Below are 13,816 nucleotides of genomic sequence, written 5' to 3'. Positions count from 1 at the left end.
ATAGGGAGTAACTGTATTTTGCATTTGTGGGATCTGTAATGCTTGCATTACTCACGCCTGTTTTACTGAACTCAGAATTTTACTTTCAAACACTGCTTAGCATCTGTCAGTCATTGGTTCTAGGCATCTACATGTGCTGGTACATGTGTGTTCACACGCTCTCAATGTATTCTCCCGTTACACCGGGTTTGCTTGCGCACACTAGGTTGCATTCGAGGCTAGGGCGCTGTGTTCCAAAGAAGAGGGGCAATATTTAGTTCTGGGTTTTTTTTTTTAACTACATTGTAAATATTACCGTATTTGCTCGATTATAAGACGAGGTTTTTTTCAGAGCAAATGCTCTGAAAAATACCCCTCGTCTTATAATCGAGGTAGTCTTCTAATTAGACCTCAAAAAAATGTCTGCTGGGGCCAGGCTGCTTACCGGTGCTTTGGTCCCGATCAGCGTCTCTTCTATTAGCAGCAGGAAGCTAGCAGAGTGTCACATAATTCTGCCTCCCCCTCCTTCCTCTGGGGGCGGGGCCAGAGAAGTTGCTCGCACAGCCGGGCCCCTGCAGAAGTCTGCGAGTGGGAGATCTGCAGTTCAGCTAAGGGGGTGGGGGGGTTTGAGTGTGTGTGTATGTGTGATTAATGGAATGAATGAGTATTTAAATGTTTGTGAATGAGTGTGTGTGTGATAGCATGGATGTGTAAGGGGGGGGGGGGTGGTAGCATGGCATAGGGAGGCTGTACTCAAACTCCTATCATCCCTAGGTTCCTGCATGTACTGGCTGCCTTGGCTTGATAGGAGTTTGATTGCTGTTAGCAGTTTATATATATATATATATACCTCCAGAAATGCCTTTTAACCCCCTATATGCCACTCTGGCATATAGGGGGTTAAAAGGCATATCATGGGGCAGAATGGCATATAGGAGGGCATAAGACATGTCTGGAGGCAGAGTGGCAACCTTGGGGGCAGATGTGCAAAACTGGGGGGGCAGGTTGGCAAATAAAAGGAAATAAAAAAATATATATATTTCTCAATCATAGCTTTTATTAAATATGAAAAAAAATGTTTACATGAATTGATATTTACTAGTAAAACTTTTTTTCCTATAGGGTAGTCTTATATTCAGGCTTTTTGTTTTTTTCCTAAATTAATATTTAGATTTTGGGGGGTCGTCTTATAATCAGGGTCGTCTTATAATCGAGCAAATACGGTATTTACCATATTTATTTAAAAAAAAAAAAAACACCTTTCTTTAAGTTCTTTGAGTCCCAGGAGTCTCCTTCCTACATCAGTTTTTTTCTTTTGAAAATATAAATTTATACATATGAAATTGTGTGAGGGTGTGTGTTTCTGCTTATATATATGTGTGTAATATATATATACACATAATATATATAGAGAGAGGCTTTGACGTGTGTGTGTGTGTGGGGGGGTATTAGAACGCATGATCCCAGCATGAAAGCATTAGAGAAAGCAAAGCAAATGTGGTGAGGGCTCAATTTCACTATGTATGGCATATATGGTTGGCTCCTAGGTGTAACTGGCCAACAATACATCGCATACATAGTTGGCATTCAAACGATCGGATTTCTTAGCCCCTCTCTTCTATATGAAATTATAGTCCTTGCCTAAAGACGAAATGCCTTTTTGCTCAGTAGGTGACTTTGACATTTGTTAAGGTCCTGTAGGAGGGGGACTATTACATAAATATATATTTTACAAAAAAAACTCATACAAAACTAAATAACATTTTTACAGTTCTACAATCTTCTCCAATATACTATTTGGGTGAAGTGTCATTTTTAACATAAATAATATTCTCTAATGAGTCATGGACTTCTGCGAATGCCTACACACCATGTGGCTCATTTGTCTATTTATGGCAGTCATTGTGGGGAGCGAAATAGTAAACTGGGGAGTTGATGCAAATATTGTCAATAGGATTTTGGAATGACAACTGAATCGAGTTCTGCCACCGGTGCCAGCTTCCCTCATGTGAACTAGTTAATTTATTTTAAACTGAGTATGTGCATTGAAAATCAAAAAGCACAAGCCAATATTCATTTTTATTGCTAAAATGGGAAGGTGACAATTACCTTTTTTAATTACATTTTATGGACAGCTGCTACTGTAACAGATGAAAGGTCAAAATATTTTTAGCAAATGATTACATGACTTATACAGCATATGAACAAAAGTATGTGGAAACCCCTCCTAATTTTTGAGTTCTCGTGTTTCAGCCACAGCCATTGCTAACAGGTTTATAAAATCAAGCCACAAAGAGGTAGACTACAAACACTCCCAGAGTTGGGTCACTGAGTGCTGAAGCGCATACAAATCGCCTGTCCTCTGTAGCATCACTCAGTACAGGAGTTCCAAACTACATCTGGAAGCAACATCAGCACAAGCACTGTGCATCAAGAGTTTCAAGAATTGGGTTTCCATTGCCAAGCAGCTGCATGCAAGCTGAAGATCACCATCTGCAAGTCTGAAGGACGAATATGGGTTTGGTGGATGCCAGGAGAACGCTACCTACTGTAAAGTTTGGTGGGCGCGGGATAATGGTCTGGGGCTATTTCTCAAGACTTGAGCTTGTCCCCTTTGTTCCAGGGAAGGATTGATGGTAATGCTACAGTGTACAAAGACATTGTAGACAGTTGTATGCTTCCGGCTTTGTAGCACCAGTTTGGGGAAAGCCTTTTCCTGTTCCAGCATGACTGTGCCCCATTGGCACAAAGCAAAATTCATAAAGACTTGGTTTGATGAGTTTGGTGGGGGGGGGGCGTGAGTAGCCTGCACAGAGCCCTGAACCTAACCTCACGGAACACCTTCTGGGTGAACTGGAATGCCAATTGTGAGCCAGGACTTTTTGTCCCACATCAGTGCCTCACAAATGTTCTTCTGACTGAATGGGCCCAAACTCCCACAGACACACTCCAAGATCTTGTGGAAAAAGTGAAGGCTGCTATAGCTGCAAAGGGAGGGGGCAACTCCATATTAACACCCATGGTTTTGGAATGGGTTGGCCAACAAGCTCATATACAGTAGCATGAAAAAGTAAGTGAACCCTTTGGAATTACCAGCATTTATGTATAAATTGGTCTTAAAATATATGATCTTCATCTAACTTACAATAATGAACAAACACAATCTGTTTTAACAACACAAATTATAGTATTGTCCTGGTCCATATTGAACACATCATTCAAACATTCACAGTGAGGTTTCGAAAAAGTACGCAAACCTCTAGGCTAATCATTTTAACAAGGTAATCGGGAGTCCCATCAATGAACTGGATAGGAGGTGTGTTTTTGAGCTACTTTGACATAAAAAAAAAATTTCAATTTGCTATTCTCAAGAAGCATCTGCTGATCTGAAGCATGCCTCACAAAAATAATTTTTATAAAACCTACAATCAAGAATTGTGGATTTGCATAAAACTGATTCATAAAAATGATTCCAAAGTAATGTTCAAGAGTTTACATATTCATCAATCCACAGTTAGACAAATTGTCTATAAATGGAGACAATTTACTACTGTGGCTACTCACTAGAAGCTGTCCCCAGCCAAGATGACTCCAAGGCACATTGCAGAATGCTGAATGAGGTAAAAAAAAAAACAATACTAGTGTAACAGCTAAAGGCTTGAAGAAATCATTGGAACTGGTTGTTCATGAGACTACCATACGCAAAACATTAAACAGGCATGAAGGAAGCTGTTGCTCTCCAGATAACATTGTTGCGTGTCTGACATTTGCCAAACAGCACCTTGACACTCCACAATGCTACTGGGAAAATATTTTGTGGACTGTTAAGACTAAGGTTGAATTTTTCGGGAACAACCCTCAGCACTATGTATGGTGTATAAAGGACAACACATACCCACATGAAAACATCATGCCAATGGTGAACTACAGCGGAGGGAGCATCACGCTTTGCTGTCTCGGGCCAGGACAGCTTTCCCTCAAGTGAACGATGAATTCCCACGTTTATCAAGGTATCATGATAATGTCAGGATGGCTGCACGCAAGATAATGTCAGGATGGCTGCACGCCAGCTGAAGCCCAGCAGAGGTTGGTTGGTGTAGCAGAACAATGATCCTAAACGTCTACTACAGAATGGTTTCAAAATCAGAAAATCTGCCTTTTAGAGCGGACCAGTCATATATTAAATATTCTAAGTGTTTCTGACTTATGGGAAGTGATGACTCATTCGTCTTAATGCAATGTACAATGTCCTTTCCTCCCAGAACACATTCTTTATATATATTTCTGAGTAAAAGAAATCAAGTATAAATTTTGTATTGTTTACCACGTTTTCCTCATATAAGCCAAACATATCAAAAACTACCCCCACCTCCTTAGTACATGTATTATCTTGTTGATACATACAAGTAGACTGCACACCAAACCCTTGTATTGGACAGTACACAACATAACTAACAAGATGAGATTCAACGCCATTATTAAGAAAAGACATTGAACATCATCATTCTTGCTTACAGTCTTACCAGCCTGTAATTTTTGTTTGTTTTTAAGAAACTAAAATAGATATTTCCTCCTCCATGCAGACAAGCTGAACTCAATATGTATCAGCTGCCAAAATGTATTTTCGGTAATAGCTGTAAGCAATTCTATCTAGAATTCCACTACATATGACATCTGTAGTTTGTATTCTATGTATCAGATATGTAGCTGGCACTGTGAGGATTAATAGGTTCCTTTTCTTTTTGACTGCAACATCCCATTGTCAAACAGATGCTACTTGGATTAGTTGCACATACCTTGACTTGCACTAACATTTTATTAAACGTGCTGTCCTACCTACTGCTGCATACAATGCCATTCTTAGTGCCCGCAGAACGCCCAAGCCCTTCCCAGAAATAATTCCTCAATTATGTAATATTTTACTTCATCCATCATTTTTTCCCCAGGAACTGAAAAGGCTCCTTAAACATTTTTTGAAATCATTAAAATTTCAAAGAACAAATGTTATGATGTGTTAGCATGCTAGGTAATACAATTAACGTTTTGTCTAGGTGGAACAGTACCTTGGCTACACACCACAACATCTGACGTTATGCCTGTATCAACATGGATGAACATTCATAAAGCCTAAAAAAACATGGTTTTTGAATAAATAAATTGATTCTTATCACTGTTACCATCCAAATAACTTTCAAATACGTGGTGTCACCCTTCCAAGTGCTTCAGGGGATTCTGCACACCCCCAACCAAAGCATGTGTCCCTTTGACTGTCCACTCAACTAATTTCAATATAGGAGATCTTCTGACATAAGATATATTTACCACCAATCAGCGGAAAGAATCGTCAAACCACAGAGGAGGCAGGGGGCTGCAGCTTCAACTAAAAGATTTTTTTTTTTTTTTTAATTATGCATATTGAAAACTTACAAGGTACCGTATTTGCTTGAATATAAGACAAGGTTTTTTTTGTTTTCTTTTTTAGAGAAAATAGTCTGAAAAATACCCCTTGTCTTATATTCAAGGTCGTTTTATAATCTGAGCTCAAACAGAAGTATGACTATAAGACTAAGATCCAGATCACCCACAGCGCTGCAGCTGACCTGGATCCTTCTGTCTGGAAGCCTGTGAAATACTGTGTGATGCGCGCAGACAACCTCCACTTCTGCCCAGCCGGGTAGCAGCGGAGGTTGTCTACACACATCACAGACATTCATCGGCTGCCCTCACTAGACACCAGGGAGTCCGCAGCACAGGTGACAAGTCTGGACATGCATTGGTAAGTCGGGGGGGGGCATATAGGAGGTATAAGGTATATCAAGGAGGTAAAGTGGCATATAAGGGGGTATAAGGCATATCTTGGGGGGGGGAGTGGCAACCCGGGGGCAGATTGGGAAATAAAAGGAAATTTGTTAAAAAACAAGAAATGCATTTTTCTCAATCATGGTTTTTAGTAAATCTAAAAACATACTTTATATGTGAATTAATATTTAGAATTAACCTGTTTTCTTATAGGGTAGTCTTATATTCAGGCTTTTTTTCTAAATGAATATTAAAATTTGGGAGGGGTCGTCTTATAATCAAATACAGTAATTGATGTATTGCTTTCTGATGTCTCCACTGCTTGATAAATATTATTGAAATGGCCGCAATATTGTTATTAATTACGTTGAGTACATGCAACATGCACATAACAAGCCTGATAAAGTCAGTAAAAGTGAATCTTAAGATTTTGACCACACATAAAGACCATGGGATCCATCTAAAAAGCTTCAGAACCTTCACCCGATAGCTGTGATTTCAAGATGTACAAGATGCACTCTGATACAATCTCCCGTTTCTCAGAAAAGCATTAAGCAGAATGACCTATACCCTATAAGTCTTGTAGGCAGTTATCCCATATTCACATGGAAACAGAATATCATGCGTGGTACTTTTTTTCTTTTTTGTAATTTAAGTAATTCATTCCCGCATAAAGCTGAAAATGATGTCGCTAGAGTTGGACTTTGCTGGCAACAGAAGAGATAGGTATACAAAAAAAGGTTTGGGTTATGAATACATAAATAAATGTGATTACATCTGTTAATGTGCTATAGATATTTTTATTTGGTCACACTTCTAGTTTCAGTTTACGTCATTCCTACTACATATACAAAACTTGCCAGAACTACAAGAGAACATCCAGTAGGCTACCAGATTATCTAGATAACATTTGGGTCTGATTATTGATCATCTTTAGAAAGTCAATATAGTTAAATTCACTGTTGCACCAAGCAATCTTCATGTTAAACAACAAAAAAATTAATGTGTAGGTCTTGTCCCCACCTGCCTGAAATCTGAGAAGTGATCCAATGAGAAATATAGCTTGTAAGCTTAAAACCTTGCAGACAGGTGTGAGGTCATATGTTCGCAAAGAACAAGCTCAGTCAGCAAGTTTGATGTGCTTGTATTTCTTAGGTTTGGTTTGCTTTGCTTCATGAGTATCACAGCCTACCCAGATATTCCTGTAAAATTGCATGTACCGTACAGCTGAGTAATCCATTCTAACAAAGCTGGTTGTAGACCACCTTTTCAATAGAAAGAATGCTACCAAAATGTTATGTAAGAAAATATGGGTCTAACTACAGTTGGGAGTAGTAAAATACAGAAAGCTGTACGGAAACATGTTTATTTGTATGGCAATTTATAGAAGCTGGGGCAATTACACATAATATACTACATTTCTCCATGTGGTACAGCTGTAACGAGCTCTTACTGGACTTGTGCATCCGGATTCGTAGGAACTGCAATTTTAATAAAATATAGTGTGTGTGTGTATAAATATATATAATATATTTAGGCAATGCGTACAAAACGTGGAGGGACCCACGTAAATTAAGCACAGAGCTTCAAGATTTTAGTTCATGTTTCATTGGTTCTTTACGCTCACCTACTCTCTCATTCAAGCTCTCGCACATTCTCATTCACTCTCTCTCTCTCATGTTTTTTTCTCTCCATGCCACACAGCTCCGTTTCTGATCTTGCATCTTCTGTCTTCTTCCGCTGCTCAGAAAAGTCTTCGTTCTTCGTCCACGTCTCCATGGATAACAGGACACGACCAAAATTTGAAAACAAATGGACCCAAAACGAAACAAAAAAATGTGTCCAAATCGTTGTTGGTCCATCTGCACAAGTCTAGTTTTTACCTCCTTAGCATAGCATATATATTTAATTCTGATTATGGAACGCAAGCACATAATTTAAAATATCTTTTTTTGCTACTTCAATATGCATTAAGCCTTTAACAATAAGTATGTTAAAAGAATGTATTTTGCGTGTTTTTGATGATTTGTTTTAGAAAGCAATTGATATTCAATGATGAATAAAACATACTTTTATACAATCGTCCATACATTTGACTGCAGCACGTAAGAGTTTGCAGGCTCGTCATCATTCAGTGAGTTGAGATGAAAGTCATTAACGTCACAAAGCATTATGGAAGGTTAATCCAAGCAAGAAGGGCTAAACTGACCCTTTTCTATTGTTAGTTAACTCAGCGGGATGACACAGACTTAATCTACATTTTCCTATGTAACATGCAGGGCCATGTAAGGGCCTTTTTCACAAAAGCAATTTGACCTTCAAAATACATGATTAATTTGTTGAGCTGGTGAAGTATTTAGATTGACCTGCAGCCTAAAGGAGTAACATGCATGTGTGGTTCTTTTTGGCTGGAGGAAGCAAAGTCCCCCCCCCTAAATCCTTTAATTTGTTTTTAGTTATAACACACATTCAGCAACATCAAGAGATGAAAGGAGGATACCATGCACATCGTGGGTTCTAGAAAAACATCCCAGAACATCAGCAAGTAGATCTGCATGACATGATCAGTGAAGCAATGATCCTACAACTGGCAAACCATACTATTTCATTACATAACAATATTCAATTCAGAAATAAAACAAAATAAGAGAGGTAACCCTACATTTCGATATGTCGGTATGGCTTGTCATTTGTTTCCATACACAGAGAATCTGGGGGTGGCAACAACTGTATGAGGGCTACCACAAAGCAAGCTGTACTAATGGGGAATAACCGGAACCAATGTCAACAAGATACACTGAAGAAGACACCACGGAGCAGCTAAGTACATGCACTGGAAGCTCAATACGGAACCATTGAGCCAAGGGAGTTAGGATATTCCTCTAGGAATCATGACGATTTTGGGAATTGCAGATTTTGGCTAACTGGTGGCAATGGCTCTCTATGCCTAGCACAAACTTAAAGGATACTTTGTTTTCACAGGTTAATAAGAATTACCTGGATAAGGTATATCTGATATCATTTTACCTGTCACCTCCCTACAAAGGGCTTTGATTTGGTCATTCAAAGTCTGCACAATTGGACAAATGCGTAGGTACATAAATCAGTGTGTATTTCAAATGCATATGAGTTGAGGTAGTGTGGCATACCACTTAAAGAGACACTCCAGCCATCATATGCACTCTAATCCATAAAATAGCTGAATGGCCCCTTTAAATTCTACTACCCACAGCTATTTTCCTTGAAGGAGATGTGCATGGCCAAACACATTTCCCTGCCTGATACACTTACTGCCATTTAGAGCCCCATGCGCAGAAAGGAGAGCTTTACTGCCACTGATTGGCTGCTAGAAAAATTGTCGGACCATGGAGGAGGAAGGTAGCTGCAGCACCAAGTCTGCAGCTTCTGCTTCAGGTAAGTGTTTTTTTGGATTTTCATTTTTAAAGTGCTTCTTTAATGGGGCTGTTTTTGAAGAATTGGTTTTGTGAGTCACACAAACGGGGACCTTGAAATGTTCTGAGAAACACCATCCTCGGGATCCTTCTCCTATTTTAATATGGGAGACTGCTAGATCAGAAATGCTAAACTTTGCGGTATAAACCTTCTAGAAAACTGAACCAGTCATTCAAATTTATAACAAATAATAAATAAAAAAAAAGAGTGATCTTTGGGCATAAGGTCTGACCGAGGGGAATCGGGCAAAACTCTGCAGCAGCAGAGACAATGAGGACTATGGGAAGGGCCATAGATTGCCGTTAGGAAACAAATGCAGATAAAATAACTTGCAATTGCAATAGTGCAATGCTGCTGCATTAGATTACAAAGTAAAAAAGGGACAGTTTAATAATGTCTCTGACAATGAAAGAAGGCAGCACATCAGCAAGCAGAAATATGCTGGAGCTTACTGAAGGTAGGTATACATCGAGGAAGGAGATTTGGTCTGCAGAAAACACATCTCTTGCACACAAAATAGCTGCTGGGTGGGGAAGGGACAATGCATTTGGAAAAACTAAACCATGGAAATGGACCATGCAGCTATCATACGCATTTAAGTGCCCCTTTACTGACAACATAAAATGTATAAAAATCAACTTGTGCATTGCTATCGTACACAATAATAATGGTGGCTAAGGTTAGAAACTCCAACATCATGTTGTTTATCTTAAAATGTACTGTTTCCTCCCTTTTTCAACCTACAAATTAAAAAATAGCAAAGCAGATTTGCTTACGCTTTATTTCTAATTTGTCTTCTCATACAGAATATTCATTAGCTTTCATTTTTTGCACAAAAATAATAAAACGTGTGATTACAAAAAACGTGCCTGTGTTTATTTTAATTTTTTTCATGATTTATTATTCCCAAGAGAAGATTACAAAGCTCAAACCTATATTAAATGAATGTGGTAAACTTGTTAAAACATAGACCTGATTAACAAACAAGCATTTTTCATTTTTTTCTGGAAAATATCTTGCTTTTTTTTCTGTAATTCTGAAACACTGAATAACTGATGTAATAATCTACAAAAACATTATTCCAAATTTACAATCCATACTAACAAATCAGGACACCTCACCCAATCTGTGAGTTCATACAGACTGTTGTGCTGTATGCTACTTGTTGTGCCCTGTCTACCCATTGTACAGCTCTATGGAATATGATGGTGCTATATAAAATAATAATAAAAAAATAATAATACAACCACAGAAAACAAAGATGTAAAGAGACTTGTAACAAATATACATACACACACATGGACTGTGAAAACGTATTAAGAGGTTGCGGAAAGTCAACCGGATTAACTGTCTGATGTCTGAATTCTGTAACATATCATGTTCAAATCCATTTAGACATCCTGATGGAAGCCATACAAATACAGAGACAAAACACCCAATGCTGTTTTAGCATCAAGCATGTTAAGGGTACCTGCCCAGTACTATATCTTCTGATAAGGTGGCACTCATACCTACTACCAACATTACAACGAAAGACCTTGTAGCAACTTATTAAACATAAAAAGGCACCAACATGGTTTATGGTTTCATCAGCAGCCAATGTGAGGCTATGGCTTCATTGATAGTGTTACCCCTTAGAAGAATAGAAGTGGGGCCATTCTATTGCAGGGATAGTCAACTGGAAATCTCCTGACTTCCCACTAGACGCCTGGTCCTACAGAAATCGGAGGGCTCACGGAGAACCGTGAAGGAAGAGCTCAGAAGTCAACTGTTGGCCTCTCTCATCATTGTGATAAAGAAAAGGATAATGTGACTTTATCGTGACTTTTTTTGGTCACAAAGTACCCAAGTATTTAAGTGTCCTATATGGCTTGCCGCACGTTACACGAAGCATTTCGAGATTAATGACTGCTTGTCATTTTGTGGCCAGCTTGGAGCTTAAGCAACACAGCCATGTGAGCACCCAACCCTGAAATGGCTGTTTTTGTGAGTTATCTTTTTCATTCTCTGAACCTTTCAGGTTAGCACAAAAAAACAAAGCACATAAGAACGCTACAAACCTTGTGGGGATTGTTTATGTATACATAGGGATCCTCCTTTTGTTCATGGTAATCCTTTACACAATAGTAACAATACAAATAGATCAACCCAAATAAGGCAAGAAAAACCATGTCACAAAGGAGAAAAAAAAAACAATTAAAAATATGTGCATCACAAGCAGATGAAAATTTATAGCCGTAATAAGAGGTTTTATATTCTTGTTTCAGACAAAGGGCTTAGATTTAAGTCCCGCCAACGGTGTCATTGTTAGGTAAGTAAATTTGTCACTCTGCGCTCCCGTTATTACACACACATTGCGAGCAGAACGAAGAAGAATAAAGACTGAATACAGATCCACAGAAAACCTAAACATGCCTGATTTCCACCCTGTGTTAGCATTTTTTTTGTCACCTTGGCTATAATCATTGAAGGAAAGTCCTGACATTTAACAAAAAACTGCGAGGTCAAAGCCACATTTTGTCAAACAGTGATGTTAAGTAGCCGTTCCTTTAGCCATGAATTAACGTACACAAAAGTCAGGTTAACTCATCATCGCCACGGAACCTGTAGGTAGTAGTGACTTCACTAGCAACACAATAAAGTGACACTTCCCTTCCCTCGACGAAAAAAAAAATGCGATATCCTGGTTTTTCCAGCGATACAGAAAACATTCCCAATCCTTGCCATCATTCGCCTGATGGTGGGCTACACACACACATTTCTGCATGTCCAAGAGTGACATTATTACATCATCAGTTTGCCGGTGACCTGCTGGACTAGGGCACTGAAGGTAAGAGCAGTCTTTATCCAGATAACAATGCATATTATGTTCCCAGCAGCCTTACATGGGCTCCCTCCATTAGACTATATGCAGATACTATGTTGCCTTTACGTTTAAGCACACATTGACATGTTAATGTATACAATAATATATATATATATATTTTACACACATATATATATATATATATATATATTCCCGATGCCTGTGTTTTTTTAATGATGTATGAACGTGTTGCAGGGAACCCCCCAAGCTGCACAATTCTCCTTTTGAGCATTACTCATGGAGCCATGGTTTGCATTATAATTGGCGTACAGTGAAGGGGATAGGGAAGCAGCCTTCACAAATGCATCAATCCACGCACACAATTGCACGGCTAGACGCTGCTGCTGCCACATTACCACAGCAGATACCAATGAGAGAATGAACCGATCCCTTGTCTCTGGCTTACATCTCTCAAGCACGACAATGAAGCGACCACCGGCATGGCCAATGGTCCACACGTCCACCCATACATGTTTTGCACCTTACCTCTGCAGAAGATCTCCTCAGCCTGTCTTGTGCCTTCTATGCAGGGCCTATTTCTCCTCCTAGTCTCCCTCCCTCCATCCCACTGGGCACGTGATCCGTGTCACATGACTCCTCTTCCCAAGCCTTCCTCCTGCTCCCGGCTGTCTGTCACTTCCCTCCACCCGCCTTCTCTGCCAGCCCTCGTTCGTTGTGTGAATGTAAAAGGAGACATGATGGAAGGGGCTGCTGTCTCCCGGCAGACAGGCTGTGCTCCTGCCATTGCATACAGCCAAAGCCCCACCTCAGGGCACTGGAAGCCTTGCAATCACTGGCGGGTTGAAAATATTGGTATTTTACTCTCCACTAATAAATAGTACATCTCCCATGGCACAAATAAAAGCTTATGTATGAAACCTAGGCTGTGCCATTCTTACATTTCACACAAGGTCACAGTAGGTAAAAACTCTTTCTCCTGTGAAATATATATATATATATATATATATATATATAGTTGACAGTTCATATACCATGTGAATAATGCAATGCCTTAGTTACACCCCTGGGCTTTTTTCACATTTGTTTAGCTGTAATATATAATAATATATAATATTACATATAATATATTAATAAGGGAATACATATAAGACTTTGTTTGCTTTCCAAGCATACTAAGACTAAGGCAACAAGAGTTATTCTTTAACAAAAGTCACCCGGCGCTCGCCATACAGCTCTATTGTAATAAACGATATAAACAGGGTGATTCCAGTTATGAAGATGCATCCAATACAGCACCACCTACATTCATAAAATGTTGGGGTAGGGCATAGATGAGCGACCTGACTATTGGCCTGCCTGGTTGGAGTGGGTCTACACTTCACCAAAATATCACCAAAAGCTTCTTGGCATAACTGTGAAGTGTTCAGGTTACACCTGGAGTCTCCGAGTCGTTTTCCTCCTTTTCCAGACAGAGAAGTGGAGTTTGGCCGTGCCTTTTCCCTGCCCACTTCCCCTCTTACTCTTCGGCCACCTAAGACTGTGAATTTCGCCAGGTATGGTCATTGTTTTTTATAGGGCAAAAACTGGAGGGTGTCTATCCCTCCAACTAAACTTCCTGGTCTCTAAATGATTGTTCATTTCCAATAAGTGAACTCTTAAGTTTCTTGTTGTTGATTGGTTTAGGTAGCCTTGAGAAGGGAGATAATTTAAGGGCAGTAAATTTATTAGATAATGCTGGATGTGTCAGATTTTACCATG

At 39.3% G+C, this 13,816-nt stretch overlaps 1 protein-coding gene across 2 annotated transcripts in view; it reads right to left on the bottom strand.

Annotated features, from left to right (window-relative positions):
- The window catches only part of TULP4 (TUB like protein 4), a 103,776-nt gene extending 91,095 nt beyond the window's left edge, over positions 1–12,681 (bottom strand). For both annotated transcript variants that reach the window (XM_053460230.1, XM_053460231.1), the window contains exon 1: positions 12,584–12,681. The gene's annotated coding sequence lies outside the window, so the exon portion shown is untranslated. The remainder of the gene's footprint in view (positions 1–12,583) is intronic.
- Between the last annotated feature and the right edge of the window lie 1,135 nt (positions 12,682–13,816).

This window comes from Spea bombifrons, chromosome 3 (assembly GCF_027358695.1).
Source record: "Spea bombifrons isolate aSpeBom1 chromosome 3, aSpeBom1.2.pri, whole genome shotgun sequence".
In the NCBI taxonomy this organism is placed as follows: domain Eukaryota; kingdom Metazoa; phylum Chordata; class Amphibia; order Anura; family Pelobatidae; genus Spea; species Spea bombifrons.
The sequence above is the reverse complement of the archived record's forward strand: the minus strand, read 5'-3'. Positions and strand labels throughout refer to the sequence as shown.